Source organism: Sus scrofa, chromosome X, assembly GCF_000003025.6.
Source record: "Sus scrofa isolate TJ Tabasco breed Duroc chromosome X, Sscrofa11.1, whole genome shotgun sequence".
Lineage (NCBI taxonomy): Eukaryota > Metazoa > Chordata > Mammalia > Artiodactyla > Suidae > Sus > Sus scrofa.
This window is the reverse complement of record NC_010461.5, coordinates 9,759,764-9,778,691: the sequence shown is the minus strand read 5'-3', so window position 1 is coordinate 9,778,691 and position 18,928 is coordinate 9,759,764. Positions and strand designations below refer to the sequence as shown.

The window sequence follows — 18,928 nt, the reverse complement described above, 5'->3', positions numbered from 1 at the left end:
TGGAGGCTCTTTTGCTTTTTCCTGGGACTAGCTCTGGATCTCTGAGAGAAAAATGGTTGCTAAGACCTACAGGGCTGTTGCAATGAAAGTATCCTAAAAAGTTTCACTAAACCACAGAGATTAATTCAGAATGTTACATCATGTGAACTCTGATTTATAGCCAGTCTATTTTTCATTTAGGGAAAGTCTGTTTCCAAATATGAGTGAAAGGCTTTTAAATGAGACCTTCTGATTCCCAGAGATACTTTCAAATGCTTGGATTTGCTGGGAGTGAGGCCAACACGAAGACTAACCAAATAAACACACTGGGGTTCCTCTCAAGATGTGCCGACGAGCTGCTCTCTCCACTGGAAGAGAAGGTCACGGACCAGGCTTGGGGCTCCATCCCACACCCCGTAGGAAGTCTTGCACCCGTCCTAAAATTCTGGAGAATTCCGTAGGTGATGCCTCTCCTCTCAGGTCTCTGCCTCTTCTTGCTCCCAACTCTAGCCCCAGCGCCAGGCCCTGTGATCTTCCTTTATCCTAGCCCCTCGCTGCCTCTGAGCCAACATTCTAACGTGGGGACTATGAGGGAAAGAAGGGGGATGATTTAAGTTGTTATGACAGAGGCCAGCTTTTGTTTCACCCCCTCCATGTCAGACCAATTCCCCAGTGAAACAAGGATCTGGCCAGTACCTTTAGCCTCATCAAGTTCTCAGTCAAAATTTTGAAATGATAGGTCTTCTTTAAAGGTTTTATCTGTTTCCTGATCCTGATGACATCCTTAGAGAAAGGAAAAGGCCCCTCAAAGTGTCTTCCTACCTTCTTTCAGATGAACCCCCAGGGATCCGAACTCGTCACTTCAGCAAGGAAATTAAACCTTTGTGCAATAATGGGTCTCACCCGATAGGATATAAGTTTGCCAAAGATTCAATTTCAGTCTGTTTAGGTTTGTGTCCCCAGCACGTTAAACATGACTGGCCTAGAGTGGTGCTCAAAAAATACTGAGCGAGTGACTGACTAAATGAATGAATAAGTGGCCAATGAATAGATTTGAAATTCATTTGTTTGCTGTTAATGAATTAAGCTACTAGTGTATGCCAGAAACCCTGACAGACAACGGACACTGCCAAAATATAACCGGCTTGACACTTGCCCCTGATGAACTGTAACTGAATAGGGAAGATAAAACAAATAGACAATGGCTTCAGTCAAAGAGACACCTTGGAGGTTGCAGGACAGAAGGCTAGACAAGGACTAATGCCAAATCGAGGCCGAACAGGTGAGAAGGATCTCCTAGGTCAGGTCAGAACTCTATGGAGTAAACAAAGCCATCCCACTAGACAGGTACTTCCTTTAGTTACAACAAAACACGAAGAAGCCCTTTAAAGCTATATCTTGCTACGCATTAGCATTTGTACAAATGGCTCTATCCTTTGACTGATACTCAATGGATATCAATATTTTAACTATGGCTTTCCACAATGAAGCTTCAAAAACAAGCTGCACTTCAGTCCACCAAATACCTTCTCCCCAAGCAAAAGACATAGAAACAAGTTCACAAGAAAGTGATCATGTCTGGAGCAAAGCTAAGCTTCCACCTGAAGAGAAAAAGTAGCTCAGATAAAATCATAACCGCCTCTCTCTTCTCAAAGAAAGGAAATCATTGTGGTTCACCAGGTGAGAACGTGGAAGCTCCCCTTTTCGACATATTAAGCTAACCAACAAAGCACAATCTTTTGCAAAAGACGGGTGATTGACAAGTCCTGTGACTCGGTCTCCCTGAGAGGCCGCTGGGTTTCTCACACTCAGATACCATCTTGTATGTTTGGCTGCAAACTGGTTGCAACTAGCCAGTGCCCCCCATCACATGGATAGTTTTCGACATAGAACTTAATTCCTTTTTATGTGATCAGAGGAGAGGGTTTTAAATAGACATTTTAAGAAAACACAGATGCGTGCAACAGCGAAAATAAAAATTGGTTGCAAATGAAACCCCCATCATAACCTGTACCAACATTTAGTGTCTTTTCCTCCGGTTTATGCCTGAGTGTATTTTTTTCCTTTTTCCACAAATCAGACAATTTTGCGGGTACTACTCCTCATCCTTTGCTGCCCTCATTTAGTCTTGTCCTATTGCCATTTGAGGAGTCTGATAATATGTGAGGAAAGTAGATGGTGAACCAGGGAGACCAGCTGGTGTTGGTGGATGGAGTTCAGGAGTGACCATTGTTGGCATCTCAGAGTTCCCCCAAGAGAGCCCAACCACAAGGAGCACAAACCAAAAGATTTGTGTCAGAGAAATTTCAGCTACGAACACTCACCAAAGGGGTTCCAGGCTCTCCTCCACCAGCTTCCTGATCCAGGTTGCTTTGGTAGAAGTCAGCTCACTGCCAGATTGTTCTCCCCTGAATATCAAACATAATTCAGAGTTAGACCTTCCTAGCATCATAAGAGGCATGCTCAGAAGAATGGATCAAGACGCACTTGGCGGAGTTCCCATCGTGGCTCAGTGGTTAACAAATCCGACTAGGAACCATGAGGTTGCGGGTTCGGTCCCTGGCCTTGCTCAGTGGGCTAAGGATCTGGCGTTGCTGTGAGCTGTGGTGTAGGTTGCTATGGCTCTGGCGTGGGCTGGTGGCTACAGCTCTGATTCAACCCCTAGCCTAGGAACCTCCATATGCCACAGGAGTGGCCCAGGAAATGGCAAAAAGACCAAAAAAAAAAAAAAAAGACACACTTGGCCTATTTATAACTTTTCAAACTTCTTACAAGGAACACGTGCAGGCACTTTCAGAAGTGGTGGAAATGTCAGAAAGTTTATTGTTAAAAAGCCTGAACTCACTCTTGTGACTTGGTTCCCATTTCATAGGTTAGAATGAATGGAAAATAGCTGGTATGGACCAAATCTACTCAAACGTAGCCATGCATAACCAAATCCTTATGTTTCATAACTGACAATGATTCATCCAAGTGTACTACATGTTATAAATGCTTAAGTCCCTAAGAGCTTCAAATGGCTCCAAAAGTTCCTCTTTGTCAGGTGGATATTTATTAAACATCACCTTATCAAGGATAGATGTGGAGACATTTGCTTCTGTAAGGTTTTTGCCCTAATTAATGCAGCAATCACAAGTGAGGTGATGACATATATAACGATCTATTTAAGAAAATATGTTATTGAAAGATTATTTGGTTGGAGAACAGTGGGGATCTAACAAAGCCTCAAGAACATGAAAGTGGGCCATCAGTACATTTTTATGAATAAGGGAGTTAACACAATTGAGTGCCTACCATTTTCCAAGCAGCGTTCTCAGTTTTAACTCATTTAATTGCCATAACACTAAGATAACTCTTATTAGTATACCCAATTAAAAGATGGTTAAACTGAGGCACAAGATGGTTAAGGAACTTAGCCACAGTCCTAAGTAGAGAGAGACAGTATAGGACACATGACTAAGTCGTCCCGTTCCGTAATCTCTGTTCCTAACCACTCTACGATATTTACTGGGCTATGAAAGATCTTGAAAGGGTCTTGGTCTGCTTCCTTCACCCAGCAAAAACTCAGGAAACATTTATGAAGCCCTAACTTGGTGCCAAGCTTTGTACCAGACCCTTTGAACACATGGTCAATATAATGAGATACCTATCCTCAAGAAGTGCATTCCAGTCGGGGAGACAGGTAAGTAAAAGCAATTATAATATCACTTTACCTGCCCACAGAATCAAGCTCAAGCAATTCTGGGTGGATCAGAATCAATACTATGTTGAAAATTTGAGAAGATTACCTATGCTAAGATAGAGGTGGTCCTCCATGGGATGTATCTGACTACCAGCCCATCATGAATCAATGAGCCCAGAAGGCCAGCTAGGTCAGCACTCAATGGGCCTTTTCTGCTGCAACAAGGATTGTGTGAAAACAGCCCATGATTCGCTCTGTGGCGGTTAAGAGAGTAGAGGATAAATGTATTACAGAATTTCTCCACCTCCACAAAACCCAATAAAATTATGGACCACAGATATGCCTGTCCCTTTTACATCCACCTTAAACTTTTTTGTGTTTAACTCAGGCAGTGAATTTGTAAAGGGGAATCAAGGATGTAGACAGATGCTACGGGAAACATATAAGAAACTCCCTGTAAGAAACTAAAAATATATTTCTCACCATTGCCAAATATTTCCCTCCACTCATTTTTCCCTGTGAAAGTGAGTCCTTCTGCTTTTGGTATCCAATTTGGCTCCTCCTAAAACAGGTTACACCCCAAATGGCTACCTGATGCCAAACGGGCCTTGCTAAGGTCTCCATGAAACATGCCACATAATTCCATAATCACATCACAGCTAATCAGGTTTACTGGAAGGCCCCTGGGCAGGACTGCTTGGCCGGTCATTCTCCTGGAGGATCTATCTCCTAGGATATTTCCCATACCCACTTGCAGTAAATACAGAGGAGGCCAACTCTTTACCCTTTCATCTTTTGCAGATTGGTTTAACCAAGGAAAGGTTGCGGAAAAGGTACATTTGGCAAGATTTTCTTTCAACGCCTCATAACTGAGCAATTGCTAAAGGTTGTTAAAGAGCCAGCAGATGCGGTAGATAAGGAGGCCTTATCAGCTTTTTGACCAGTTGTGATTCCATCTTGAATTTAAAACCTGTTTACTCTTAGGAAAAAATCCAGGCCCTCCTCTCCCTGCTTCTACTGGTAAGGGCAGAGCAGGTTTAGGCTTATCAGTAACACATTTGTTTTTCCTTGAGCCCACGAAGCATGATCTCTTGCAGCCAAAACATGATGGAAAGGCTTAGCGGCCTATTGTCAAAGTATTCTGTTTTCTTTAAAGTTCATTTCTTGAAACTGGATTCTGGTCTCAACTTCACTGGCTGCTTCCAAACACAGGGGGCATGGCTTAGTTCTACTTGAAGGCAGAAGAAGTGAAGCCTGCCCCCTTTTTCTTGGAGAGCACAAGGAACCTGTTTGCTTTTTGTCCTTATTTGGGCTCAGTTTCCCGTGATGGCTTTTTTGAGTTCGTTTCTCAGGCCAACGATAGCAGACACAGCAAATTCATTTGTGGAAACTGTCTGGCTTTGGTCTGTTGTTTGTGTTTTTAAATATAATTGAGCTATTTTATCACCATTCTTCTTAGTAGCCACCCACATTTGGAATGCCTCCACCTTGCGTGACAGTCAGATGTTTTTTATTCCCACTTTGGAATTTAAGATTTTAGAATTTGTTGTTTAGGGTACAGGATGGGTATAAGATGGAACCTACTTATTTTTTTTTTTTCATTTTTAATGACGTTTCTTGTTTTGTAATTTCACACACAATACCTGTTTATCACGGATCACTAGAAATACATAAAAGCGTACGGTAAAAAATAACAGTCACCTACTGTCTCCATTTCCCAGAGATAACCAGCATAAGCTTTTTGATGCATTTCCTCCCAGTGTCTACACATTTTTTTTTAAGTGAAATGTAACTGACCTACAACATTATGTTCCTTCCAGGTGCATAACACGGGGTTTCAATATTTATATACATTACAAATTAATTACCACGATAAGTCTAGTTACCATCTGTCACCATGCAAAGATATTACAATGTAATTGACTATATTCCCCATGCTGTAATCTTCATCCCCGTGACTCATCTATTTTGTAACTGCCAATTTGTAGCTCTTAATCTCCCTTACTTATTTCTCTCCTTCCCCCACCCCCTTCTGTTCTGGCAACCCCCTGAGAAACTAGCAGTTCATGGTAGGGCCATCTACACAATTTACAGGGCTCGTTACAAAATGATAATTCAAGGCCCCTTGGTCAAAATTTATCGCAATTGTTGACAGAGACTGCAGAGCATTAAAGCAAGCACAGGGTCCTTCTGTGTACAGTGCCCTGCGTGACTAAACAGGTCACACGCCCATAAAGCCAGCCCCAATTCTGGATTATTCATAGGCAATTTGAAAGTTATCCAGGCTCTGTGTTTTCCCTCATCCACTTCCCTGCTTACTGGCTTGGGACAAATCTCTGGACCTTTAGAAACTGCCACATTAAGCTGTGGAATGGAGAAGAAAAATGATATAAATTGAAATTTCTTCATTTGGCTAAAGACATTTGGCAGGGGACAGGTAGAGAGAGTGAGATTCTTCTCCATTGCCTGCTCATTTCATTTGTCCTTACTATGAAAGAGTGTGATAGAATGGGAGAATAGTAAACCCACTCAGATGAAATTCTTTTTTTTTTTTTTCCCCTTATTTGGCCACCCCATAGCATATGGAGTTCCCAGGGCAGGGGTCAGATCCAAGCTGCAGTTGTGACCTACACTGCAGCTGCAGAAATGCCAGATCCTTAATCCACTGTGCCAGGCTGGGAATCAAACTGCATCCCAGCGCTCCAGAGAAGCCACTGATCCCACTGCACCACATTCCCACTCAGATGAAATTCAGATCCTCAAAAATTAAACATAGAATTGCCATATGACCTAGTAATTCCACATCTAGGTATATACCCAGAAGAACTGAAAACAGGGATTCAAACAGATACGTTAGAGCAATGTTCACAGCAATACTGTTTAAAAAGAGTCAAGAGGTAAAGACCCAAATGTCCATCAAATGGATGAAAGGTTAAGTAGATTGTGGTATATGTGTGCAAGTGGGTATTATTCCACCCTAAAAAGAAATGAAGTACTGATACAACATGTTTGAACCTCTAAAAAAAAAAACATTCATAAAAGGTCTCATATTATATGATTCTATTTAGATGAAATGTCCAAAAGAGGCAAATCCATAGAGACAAAGTAGATTGATGATTGCCAGGTGCTGGAAATAGGGGAATTGGGAATAAACACTCACTTTTTGGGGGTGATGAAATGTTTTGGAACTGCATAGTTGTGATGGTTACACAACATTAAGGATGTGCCAAATGCCACTAAATTGCCCATTTTGTCATTTCACTTGAATTTTATCTCAACTTCTCACTCTAACATAGGAAGCCAGGCAAATAATTACTCTCAGTGCAGGAAAAAGGCTCAGAGCTTTAAAGGTATAGTCCATGCGACCCCTTCCTTATGTCTAAAATTACGACAATTAAAATCACTTCAGAAAGATACGTTATTGGGAAGTGTGTGATGCCCACTGACCACGTCATTGTTGATGACTTTTTAGACCATCTAGAAGGGCTCTTCTTGGACAGAAAAAGGAAGCAGCAAATCCTAAGACTTGAAAGTTGGGGACCTTGGCTTCCTGGTACCTCGGGAGCATCACCCACATTCTCCAGATGCTGGTGTGCTCACCTACAAAACGAGGGAGCTGGTGTGAATGTTCCCTAAGTTTCTTTAGGACTCCTGGGTTTGTTAGATTGAAGCACACAAGGGCCTCATGGAGGCCCAAGGGTGAGGGAAAGAACCAGAATTCAGGATGGATCCCAGGACTAAGGAGAGACTAGGAAGGCTTAAGAGGTTTCCACCTGGGGCCCGTAAGAAAAAAGAGGGGAACAGCAAAGACAAGACAATCAGGGGCCTGAAGGCAAACTTAGCCCATTTCATGATTTGGTCTATGTAGGAGAGACTTATTCTTCAAATTCTAGAAAACACTGTCTATTTATAGTAAGATCTAGACAGCATGAGGTAAGAAGATGAAGTAATAGATCTAATATATAAGCCATCCATTACAACCTAAGAATATTTTTATTGGTATTACGGAAATTCAAGAATAAAAAGGCAACTAGGTCAGCAGAACAAATAGGCCCTCGCCACTCAGAGGGTCCCCCATGGACCAAGCACATCAGCATCATGTGGGAGCTTGTGAGAAATACACCATCTCAGGCCCCACCTCAGACCTAATGAATCACACTCTGCATTTTTTTTTTCCCCGTGGCTGCCCTGCCAGCATGCACAAGTTCCCAGACCAGGGATAGAACTTGCGCCACAGCAGTGACCAGAGCCACAACAGTGACAACACTGTATCCTTAACTAAGCCACCAGGGAACTTCCAGACTCTGCATTTTAACAAGATCTCCAGGTAATAGAAATGTACAGTAAAGTTTGAGAAACACCATCCAGACCATATTCCTGGAGACATGAGTTCCCTACATCCTTATTTACTCTTTACACACTCAGTTCCCTGTGCATCCCCATTCAGAAGCTTTCCCAGTTGAAGAGGACCTGGTATTTTAGTGACCAAAGAGAAACTGAAATGAGACATGTGCACAGCGCAGGGGCATGGGTGTCTGCCTAGTCTGGGCCACCGGTCACCATAGTGGATCTTTATCAACGGGGATAGCTTGCTCCAAATTTGAGCCTGGGCTCTCTCTCACAGCAGGTTATGTGAGCTGCCCATGGAAAGCCTTCAGAATCTAATAATCTTCTAGAACAGGGGTCAGAAAACTTTTTCTGTAAAGGTTCGCTTGATAAATGTTTTTGGCTTTGTGGCTACACAGTCTCTGTCTTTGTCACAGCTACCCAACTCCGCCTTGGAGCTTGAAAGTAGCCACAGATGACATGTAAATGATCATGCCAACTGTGTTATAAATTGTGTGGACACTGAAATTTTAATTTGATATAATTTTGATATGTCATGAAATATTCATCTTCTAATTTTTTTTTTTCCAAATGGCTGCACCCGCAGCATAGGGAAGTACCGGGGCCAGGGCCTGAATCTGAGCCACAGCTGCAACCTGTGCCACAACAGCGGCAACACTAGATTCTTTAACCCACTTCACCAGGCTGGGGATTGAACCAACATACCTGTGCAGTGACCTAAGATTTGTTTAACCCACTGCACCACAGTGGGAACTCCAATATTCGATTTTTTTCATCATTAAAAAAGGTAAAAGCTATTCTTAGCTCACAGGCCATAAAAACAAAGACAGTAGGATGAATTTGAGCCAGAGGTTAGAGTTTACTGACCCCTGACATACAAGGAAGGCCATCAGCCTGGGGAGAAATTATAGGAGGAAGAAGTATAGCGTATCTCCTACTCAAAGTTTGGAGTGCAAGATAAGGGTAGAGAAGCATGAACATGTAGTATTTAACTCCTCGTTTAGGCTTTGGACCATGATGGGAAACACTGCAAAATCTATTTTTTTAAGGGCTATGATACAGACATAGCCAAAGAGAACTTATCACCCAACAGCACTGTGGAATGCTTTGTAAAGTTCACACAGAGCTGCTAAAGAGTTTCTATAAACAAGCGAGAAGATTATAGAAGTGAGTAATAATACCCTGAATTCTTTCTCTTCCAAGAGGCGATATAACTTGAGCTAATCTAAAGTAGACTTGATATTCCATCATCTATGAAAATTCCATGCCTGAAGTGGTTAACCACAAGTCAGTGATGCTCTGGGTGCCAACCCACTGGCTTCGAGAACTTCTATAAAGTCCTGCTGATTCAAAACAGAAGCCAGAACCACTGTGATGCTAGTTTTCCTTAATTTCTTGATTTGATCTTCACTACAACCTGGTGGTAACTTCATGAGCTTATAAATTTCCTTCCTCTTTGTTTGTTTAAAAGTGCTGCAGAGCACTCTTCATTTTCCACTCAATTAAAAAAAAAAAAAGCTTTTTATTAGGGCTCTTTGTGGTATAAGAAAGCTACAGACATAAGAAGAGATACCATCTCTGAAATCTTCCAGAAAAGGAATCCAAAATGTGACGGATGTGAATTGGCTCCTCAGATAACTTATTTCAGAAAGCAAATCAGAGGGGACCCTTTTATCCCAAAGTTATTTCAGCCTTAGGGTTAATTAAGATTTGGATAACTTTTATTAGCTAAAACAATTTTTTCTCCCAATTATGTGAATGTTTGGAGTCTAAATTGTCCGAATGTATAGGAAGTTATGTTATAAGAGAGATGGGTCCAGGGAGTAACATCCCCACAAGCCTTGTTTACTCTAGGGAGTGTACCTATGCCCAGATGGACATTAATCCCTAACCCCCTGTGACTCAGTCTATGGGAAGAAAAGGGCAAAGAAACCATGAGACTTACAGGATATTTCCACCCCCAAGACCTCTAACGGACAAGGATACCATTACCAATACAGGTAATTGGGCAAGGCCAATGGGAGAAATCCACATCTTTCTGGACCCCATGCTGGTACCCCCCATCTTTAAGGGATAAAAACCCCTGTAAGACAATAGAGAGGGGGACTCTTCTTTCCCCTCCCAGCCGTCCTGGGAGCTATTTGCTTTCCTGTAATAAAGACTTTGTTTGCTTGCTTGCTTGCTTGCTGGAAAAAAAAAAAAAAAAAGAGAGAGAGAGAGAGATGAGGAGCTTGCAATATCCCAATTCTTTGATATCATTCTATTTTTTTTTTCAATCTATTCTGAAAATCTAAACTATTGGGAAAGAAAATGGAAGCCCAAAGATGTTTATCATAGCACTACCACTTATTAGTACAACCTGGAAGTGATCTAAATTTACAAGAGGAAATGATCAAAGTAAGTTAGAATATTATCATATGATGGACTATTATACAGTCATTATTAAAATGTTTAGTAATTATTTCAGTTTGTGAGATGCCCCTTGAGGTATGAAAATGCAAATGTAAATCTTCTAAATCATCAGATGGAAAACGGACATGTTCATATATTTTAAAATTAGGAAAAACAACTTAAAAGAATTATGACCAAATGCATAGGTAAATGTATAAAAGCAGAGGTAACTGAAACAATTTTTTTAAAAACAGCTCCCAGAGACAATAATTAAAAAAAACCAACTTCGAACTCTCTGTGATATTTACTGGAGATGCATTTAAAACGAAGCGACTCTGAAAGCAAAAGATAAATACACTGAGCAAAAGAAGGAAGATGGGAAAAATGTTGTACAACCATAATCACTGTCCATTTCCAGAACTTGTTCATCATCCTAAATAGAAACTCTGTACCCATTAAACAATAATTCCCCAACCCTCCCTTCTCTTCAGCCCCAGGCAACCATTATTCTACCTTCTGTCTTTATGGATTCGCCTATTCCAGATACTCCAGATAACTGGAATCATACAGTATTTGTCCTTTGTGTCTGGCTTATTTCACTTGGCACAGTGTTATCAGGGTTCATTCATGTTGTAGCATATGTTAGAATCTCATCCATTTTTATCACTGAATACAATTCCATTGTATGGACAGACCACATTTTGTCCATCCTTTCATCTGTTCATGGGCACTTGACTTGTCTCCACCTTTGGGCTCTTGTGAATACTGCTGCTATGAATACTGGTGTGCAAATATTTGTTTGATTCCTGATGTCAATTCTTTAGGATATACATCTAAGAGTGGAATCCCCAGATTGTATAATTCTATAAAGTAAATGTAGTTTTAATCTTAGTGGAAAGTAGGGCCTTCTAGCCAAAACATAAAATCCAGAAGCCATAAAGGAAATTATTTATAAATTCAACTAAAACAAAACAAAACAAACAAACAAAAACTTCTTGGAGTTCCTGTTGTGGCTCAGCTGGTTAAGAACCCAACTAGTATCCATGAGGATATGTATTCGATCCCTGGCCTTGCTCAGTGAGTTAAGTATCCAGTGTTGCCACAAGCTGTGGCAGAGGTCACAGGTGCAGCTCTGGTCTCGAATTGCCATGGCTGTGCAGCTCAGATTCGACCCCTAGCCCTGAACGTCCATATGCCACAGGTGTGGCTATAAAAAGTGAATAAATAAATTCAGCATTATATGTACACACACACACACACTTCATAGTTTCATAAAACTTCACTTCTAAAGCCAAAAGCCTGAGGAAAACATTCCAACATGTATGACAATGAGCTCACACAATCAGTAAGAACAAGAGAGATAATCCAATACAAAACAGGTAAAGAGGAAGTTTCTGGAGGGGAGGGGGAAGAAAACGAATGTCCAGTGAACTTCTGAAAAGATGCTCACTCTTACTTATAACTTAGTAATTACAAATCACAACAACGAGGTACCATTTTTAAACTATAGGTTGCCTGAAAAGTTAAAATGTTACAACGCTGAGTAGTAAGGATGTTGGGATATAAGTGTATATACTTTTTGATAGACATGTAAATGTGTCAACATTTTCGGTGAACAATTTGGTGACATCTGTCACAGTTTATATATAGCACATAATTTTGGTCCCAGCAGAGATGGAGATAAAAGAGTTTACTGTAGCATTGTTTGTAATGCTAAAAAGGTGAAAAAGTTTATCATTATGAGACTAAATGAATTGTGATAGAACCAAACAATGGAATGCACTCAAAGATAACGGTAATTAAGCTATGAAGAATCCAAGCTCTGTGTCTTCTCTGCCACTCCCCACCCCCAGATTCTCTTCACCAGGTTTCTGTGTATCTGAAGCTCCATAGAATGGCACTTGCAGGTATGTGTGTACCTGACTCTTCTATTTTAATTGTGTTCAACTATTGCCCCCCCTATTTTGTTTCTGGTTTACTGTCAAGGACCTTAAAGGGAAGTTTCTGCCCAGTGATGTTGCCACCTGCGAAAAAGAACCTGGCTTTTCTAGAACTTTCGCAGGTCTTGCATGCTCAAGGAACTGGGAATGGGGGCACAAAAACCTGGGCATCTTTGGGATCCTGGCAGGTGCCACCCCCAAGTTTGTCCTTTCCCCAGTGCCTAGGCCCTGAGTTGATGTCCCATAGCTGTGTTTCCTGTTGCCTGAGATCTCTTGCCCTCCCTGAGGCCAGGAAAGCCCATCTCATCTCATACGGGAGTATTAATCTCAGAAATCTCTGAAATCCAATCATTAGTCCCAATAATTTCTTCACAGTTTCAATCAAGAGGCCAAAAAGGACTCTGTGTTCAACAGGCAGCTAAGCTTTGGCCCACTCCATCAAGACCTTTGCAAGATAGGTTCCAACGTGCTCCTTCTCTTAAATGTAATTAAACCAAATCTATGTTGGACATCCGTACGCTCCTGAACAGTGAAAAAAAAAGGTTTAATTCTTCACTTGTATCCTATAGCTGTTAATTCCTAGAAGCAACAGAATATGTTCTGGTTAAAAAGTCAAAAACTTACATTATTATTTACAGGATAATGCACTCCCTTTTGTGCTATTCCAAAGTATTTTGATGTCCTCATTTTCCTAGCATGCATAATAAATCCAAAGGGGGGGAAAAATTTAACTCTACATTTTTAAGTTGATGGTTTCTATCTGGTTTTATTAGCTATAACATTTATCTATTTCTGCCCTAACAATTCGAAAAGCGAGTGCTCTTTAAAATACGAGGTAGATTATGTAACTGCTGGGTTTTGTAGCCTTTAAAGATTTCCCATTGTCCTTTGAACATAATCCTAAAGTGCCTGTAATTGCCAATTTCAACTGCTTTTGGCCTCTTAGTGCACTGAGGTCACCCAGGGCTTCTCTCCGGTCCCTGGACCATACATGGCCTTTGATGGCCTGGGGGCTGTGTTTCTGTTTCCTCCACTCACTTCACCATTCTCCTTTTCCCAGCTTTATCAAGATATCACTGAAATATAACATTGTGTTAGTGTAAGGTGTTCAATGCACTGATTTGACACACCTAAATATTGTGAGATAACTACAATATGGTTAGCTAACACCTCCATCACCGCCTTTCCTCCCCCCACCACCCGGTGGTGAGAAACTCAAGATCTATTCTCTTAGCAAATTTCAAGCATACACTACAGTATTGATAACTATAATCACCACGTTACACAAGAGATCCCTAGACTTAACTGTCTTATAACTGGAAGTTTATACCCAATGATCAACATCTCCCCATTTTTCCCCACCTCCCAGCGCCTGGTAACCAGCACTCCACTCTGTTTCTTTGAGTTCAGCTTTTTTAGATTCCACATCTAAGATCATACCATATTTGTTTTCTGACTTATTTCACTTAGTATAGTGCCTTCAATTCAGATATAATTCACAAATCATACCATCTACCCTTTTAAAGAGTACAGTTCAGTGTTTGTTAGTATATTCACAGGCATGTACAACCATCTCAGCCATCAATTTTAGAACATCTTGATTGTCCCCAAAGGAAACTCCATACCAATTAATAGTCACTCCTCACACCTCCACACACCCAGCCCCTGGCAACCCTAATCTACTCCCATCTTTATGGGTTTACCTATTCGGAACGTTTCATATAAATGGAATCATAATTCAAGGCCTTGATAATGGCCTTCTTTCTCTTATCTTCACTTCCAAGGTTCATCCATGCCCGGCCATGATGCCACATGCATCAAGATTTTATTCCTTTTCACGGCTGAATAGTCTTCCACTGTATGAATAGACCACATTTTGTTTATCTATTTACCCACTGATAGATGTCTGGACTATTTCCACTTCTTAGCTATTATCAATAATGCTGCAATGAACATTTTGTTTACAAGGATTTGTGTGTCATGCTTTCCTCTGTCTAGGGTGTGTACCTAGGAGATGACTTGGTGGTCATATGCTAACTCTATGTTTAACCATTTGAGGAGCAGTCAAACTGCTTTCCAAAGTAACCCCCCCCACACCAGCAATGGATGAGGGTTCCAATTGCCCCCCATCCTCAGCAACATTTATCATCTTTTTGACTCTAGTAATATCTCATTGTGGCTTTGATTTGCATTTCCCTAATACCTAATTATGTTGAGCATCTTTTCCGGTGGCTATTCAACATCTGAATAGCTTCTTTGACAAAAGGTGTGTTCAGATTCTCATCACTCTAATAAATGTTGTTTAGTAGCAACCCTTCTCCACCTCTCTGGGTCAGTTGTGTAACTTAATATGCAGACATAAGAAAGCCCTATATCCATGGTAAGCCAGTAATGGCTGGGACCCCAGCAGGGAATCGCATGCCTAGCTCCCTCAGATTTCTTCCTTCCTTCCGGCCCTGTCCCCCACATCTGCTGATCTGCTGTGAGCACTCCTTTGCTCCCCATCCACACACACGCAGTCCCAAATGAATTCTCTTCCTCATCTTAAAGCTGATACTCTTATTGCTAAAGACTCCTCTCTCTCTCCCTCCCTCCCTCTCTCTCTCTTTCCAGTAGATTAGAGTTCAGCCTGCAGAACATTAATTCTTTTAACCACAGGATTACTCTTCCCTACTAGGCAGTTGCTATTTTCTCCTAAGTAGATCCATGGATCTAGGTGGAGTCCATCTTGCCCACAGCACTGCATAGGGCTGAAAACCCCCCCTCCACTGAATTTTGTTGGCTTCCCTCATTTTTACAATGTCAACACCTTCTAATCTGCTCTGACCCAAAAGAATGTCCCCTTAGAACTGTCTTCCTGACAAGTCATCCACTATCAATGCTCCCCATTCTGCCTTCACCCTTCATCAACTGTCTTGTGAGGAACTAGAGGTTTAAATTGATCTGTGCTGTTTAAAAGAATGAAATAGTGTAAATAACTGAAATAAGCAAAGGGAATGAGTGAGAAGCAGTATGGCCGGGGGTTATGATCTTGGACTCAAAAGCCAGACCACCTGGGGTTAAACCCCAGCTACCAAGTTCCTGAACCTCTCCTTAACTCCGTTTCTTGGTCTGTAAAACAGGAGTAATCATAGTACCCAACTCCCAGGGTTGGCGTTATATTTCTTAGAACAGAGCTGGGTACATAGGAAGCACTCAATGAGTTAGGTGTTAATATTTACAAACCTACAGCGGAATACAGTTCAGCCATGGAAATGGATGATGAAGACGGTATTTATTGGTGTGTGAAAAGCTTTACAATGTAGCAGTAACTCAAAGCAGCAGCTGTCCAGACAGAAGTCATTTGGAATATATGTATATCATTAACATGTGGCTCCATGAAAGACTTTACACTGAGGCTAACCATGTTTTTTACTGAATAGTAGAATTGTAATGGCCTTTACTTATTGACTGGCCTTTTCCTTATCTTCTCATCTTTCAACATCAACTATACACGATTCAAATCATGTTTTAGAATAAGGAAGATAATTCTCTGCTTACCTCATCGAATCCTAGGGCTTCCTGGTTTCAGGTCCCCTTTGTATGGGCGGCACATAAACTATTCTATTGTTAGGACTGTGTTGTTTGCTTGCTTTGGCGGGTGGGGGGGTGGGGGGGTGGATTATATTTAGAGAGCGTGGTTAACCGCTTTGGTTTTAGTCTTCTTACAAATCTATGTTTCCGTAAGTATCTCCTCTCATGAAAGCTTAAGGAGTCAGAGTTCAGCTCAAGCAAGCAAGAGAATCAACATTTGCCTCCCGGTTCCAGGCCTTTTCCTATTCCACCATCTTTAATTAATGATCATTGATCCCTTATGGTTTCTAGAGCCTGAGGTGCCCTAATTACTCTAGAAGATCCTTTAACTACTTGTAATTTAAAGAAACAGACCACCATAGTATCAAAACAACAGACCTTGAAAATGATTTCAGCTGAGAGGTACCAACAAGTTGGAGCAATAACATTTAATTAATTAACACAGAAAATCAGGTCCGTCCCAACAGGGTTCTGTCTGTAGCTAAAACTTAAATCATGATGGTTGTGATTATGTAACGTCAGAATCATTTGTCCAAATCAGGAAAAACCTCAGACCAAGTGATTGTTTGGTATTACACCATCCAAACATCTGGATTCTCTGAAGTTGGGTGTTTTGTTGCTACTGACTGTGTTTTCTTTTCTGTTAAAAAAAAAAAAAAAAAAAAAAAAAAAAGGCAATGATTCATACCCCAACATCCTTCATGGATTTGTTTGAAAATGCACAGAATAAGTTTTGCCTTTGTCTTAAAAAAATGTTTATTGTAAAACCAAAGACATTCCACACATCCCTGGTGAAAAGTTCAGGATGACTTCCGGTAAGCTCAGTGGATCTGAAAAAAAAAGAAAATGGACTGGAATATGCCACAGCACCACCACTGGCAGACTAGGACTTGACCTAAAGAGAAAATGGGACGATCAAGGTGAAGACTTTATTGACATATATGAATGTGCAATAATTTGTCAACTGCCTTCTCCCTCCAGTATCTATTTAAATAAAGTATCACACTTGAAAGGCACTTTTACAAGATATCTGGGAGTTCCCGTCGTGGCGCAGTGGTTAACGAATCCGACTGGGAACCATGAGGTTGAGAGTTCTACCCCTGCCCTTGCTCAGTGGGTTAAGGATCCGGCGTTGCCGTGAGCTGTGGTGTAGGTCGCAGACGCTGCTCGGATCCCGAGTTGCTGTGGCTCTGGCATAGGCGGGCGGCTACAGCTCCGATTGGACCCCAGCCTGGGAACCTCCATATGCCGCGGGAGCAGCCCAAGAAGTGGCAGAAAAACAATAAATAAATAAATAAATAAATAAATAAAAATAAAATAAAAGATATCTGCCCAAATGAAGACATGCTTATAATAGCAGAGGGAAATGGATGAAGCAATGGGCGAATGTTCAGTAAAAATGTCCTCATATTCCTGCCTTCTTGGTGTTTCTTCTTCTTGTCAGGTTGTACAATAACCTCTCCCTCCTCTGACTTATGCCATAACATTCTGTTTAGACCTGGATGTAGACATTGCATCCTGACCACAGCAGACATCACAGGTTGTCAATGACCTTGGAGTTTCAAGGCTTCTCAAAATGTTGTCCCAAAGCCACCTCTATCAGGTTAAATGTGGCTGCTTGTTGAATACTGCAACACCTCACCTCACAATTATTAAAGAAACATTTCTAGGAGCGGAGTTTAGAAATCTACATGTTAATCCAAACTTCCAGATTATTCTATGCACACCATAGTTAGAGAGTAAAATGTCCACTGTTTAGGCCAATAGTCTTCTTTCAGAAAACTGATGTTAACCCATAGCCATAGTATTACGAATTGGAAAAAAGCCAGTGGCACCTCCTAGCTCCTTACCCTGTTGTCCAAGATGGTGGAGGGGTCAGGAGTGGGGCAAGAAACAACCCCAACTCTCGGAAAATGATAGCATACAGTAGGGCTCTGGTAAGAGAATGCAGTCAAGACAAGATTGGGAGAAAATATTTACAAATCAAATTGATCTGATAAAGGATTGTTATCACATGCAGAAATATCTCAAGAACTCTCACATTCCAGTAATAAAAACAAAACAACTCAGTTTAAACATGACCATGAGATTTGATTACACACTTCGCTAAAGAAGAGGTGCAGATAGCAAATGAGCACAGGAATAGATGTTTAACATCATTATTCATCAGAGAAATATGAACTAAACCCACAATGAGATGCCCCTACAAACCCATAAGAATGTCTACAATTCTTTCTTAAAATTGACAGTACTGCCAAGGATGCAAAGCAGCTGGAAATCTTATACATTACCAGTGGGAATGTAAAATGGTACTGCCACTTTAGAAAACTGGAAATTTCTTATAAGTTGAATACATAGTTAGCATACAGCTCAGCATTCCCACTTCTAGGGTTTACTCACACAATGGACCGAAAGTTGGTGCCCCCTCAAAATTCACATGTTGAAATCTTAATGCCCAGTAGGGTGGTATCTGGAAAGGGGGCTTTGGGAGGTGATTAGGTCATGAGGATGGAGCCCTCGTGAAAAGGATTTGTGCCCTTATAAAAGGGCTCTTTTGCCACCCCTTTTTAAAAATATGAACTTCAGTTCAGGTGACTTATTTTTGTCCAGAAAACAACTACATACACAGCAGGAGAGCAATGGAAAAATAAACGTCCACCAACAACAACAAAAGAAGAAGAAAAATAAGAAAAAGCTCTTGAATCGTTGCCATTGTTTTCATCTTTGGGAGTCAAATACACAACCTGGGTGACTGACATTTCTTATTTCTGATTCACTCTGACCAGTGCCACAAAGACATGGCCAATTTTTTCCCCATAAATGGGAGGAAAGGGGCAAAGGACAGTATGAGGATTTAAGAGAAACCAAGTATTGGACAATTCTATTCTTTCCTTTGGCATCCCCGTCTTCATTCTATAGTGTTGTGACAACACTACAGGGTCTTAAAATAGTTTCCTCTTCTCTAGCCACGTTTGCAAAGCTGTTGAAGATCTCAAGAATTCAGTGGCCCTCAAGT

General features: G+C 41.1%; 1 long non-coding RNA gene across 2 annotated transcripts in view; it reads right to left on the bottom strand.

Moving 5' to 3' along the window:
* Positions 1–16,543, bottom strand: part of LOC110257721 — a 197,577-nt gene extending 181,034 nt beyond the window's left edge. For both annotated transcript variants that reach the window (XR_002340647.1, XR_002340648.1), the window contains exons 1-2: positions 15,880–16,543; positions 2,304–2,387 (exon numbers count right to left, since the gene is read on the bottom strand). This is a non-coding gene — a long non-coding RNA (uncharacterized LOC110257721). The remainder of the gene's footprint in view (positions 1–2,303; positions 2,388–15,879) is intronic.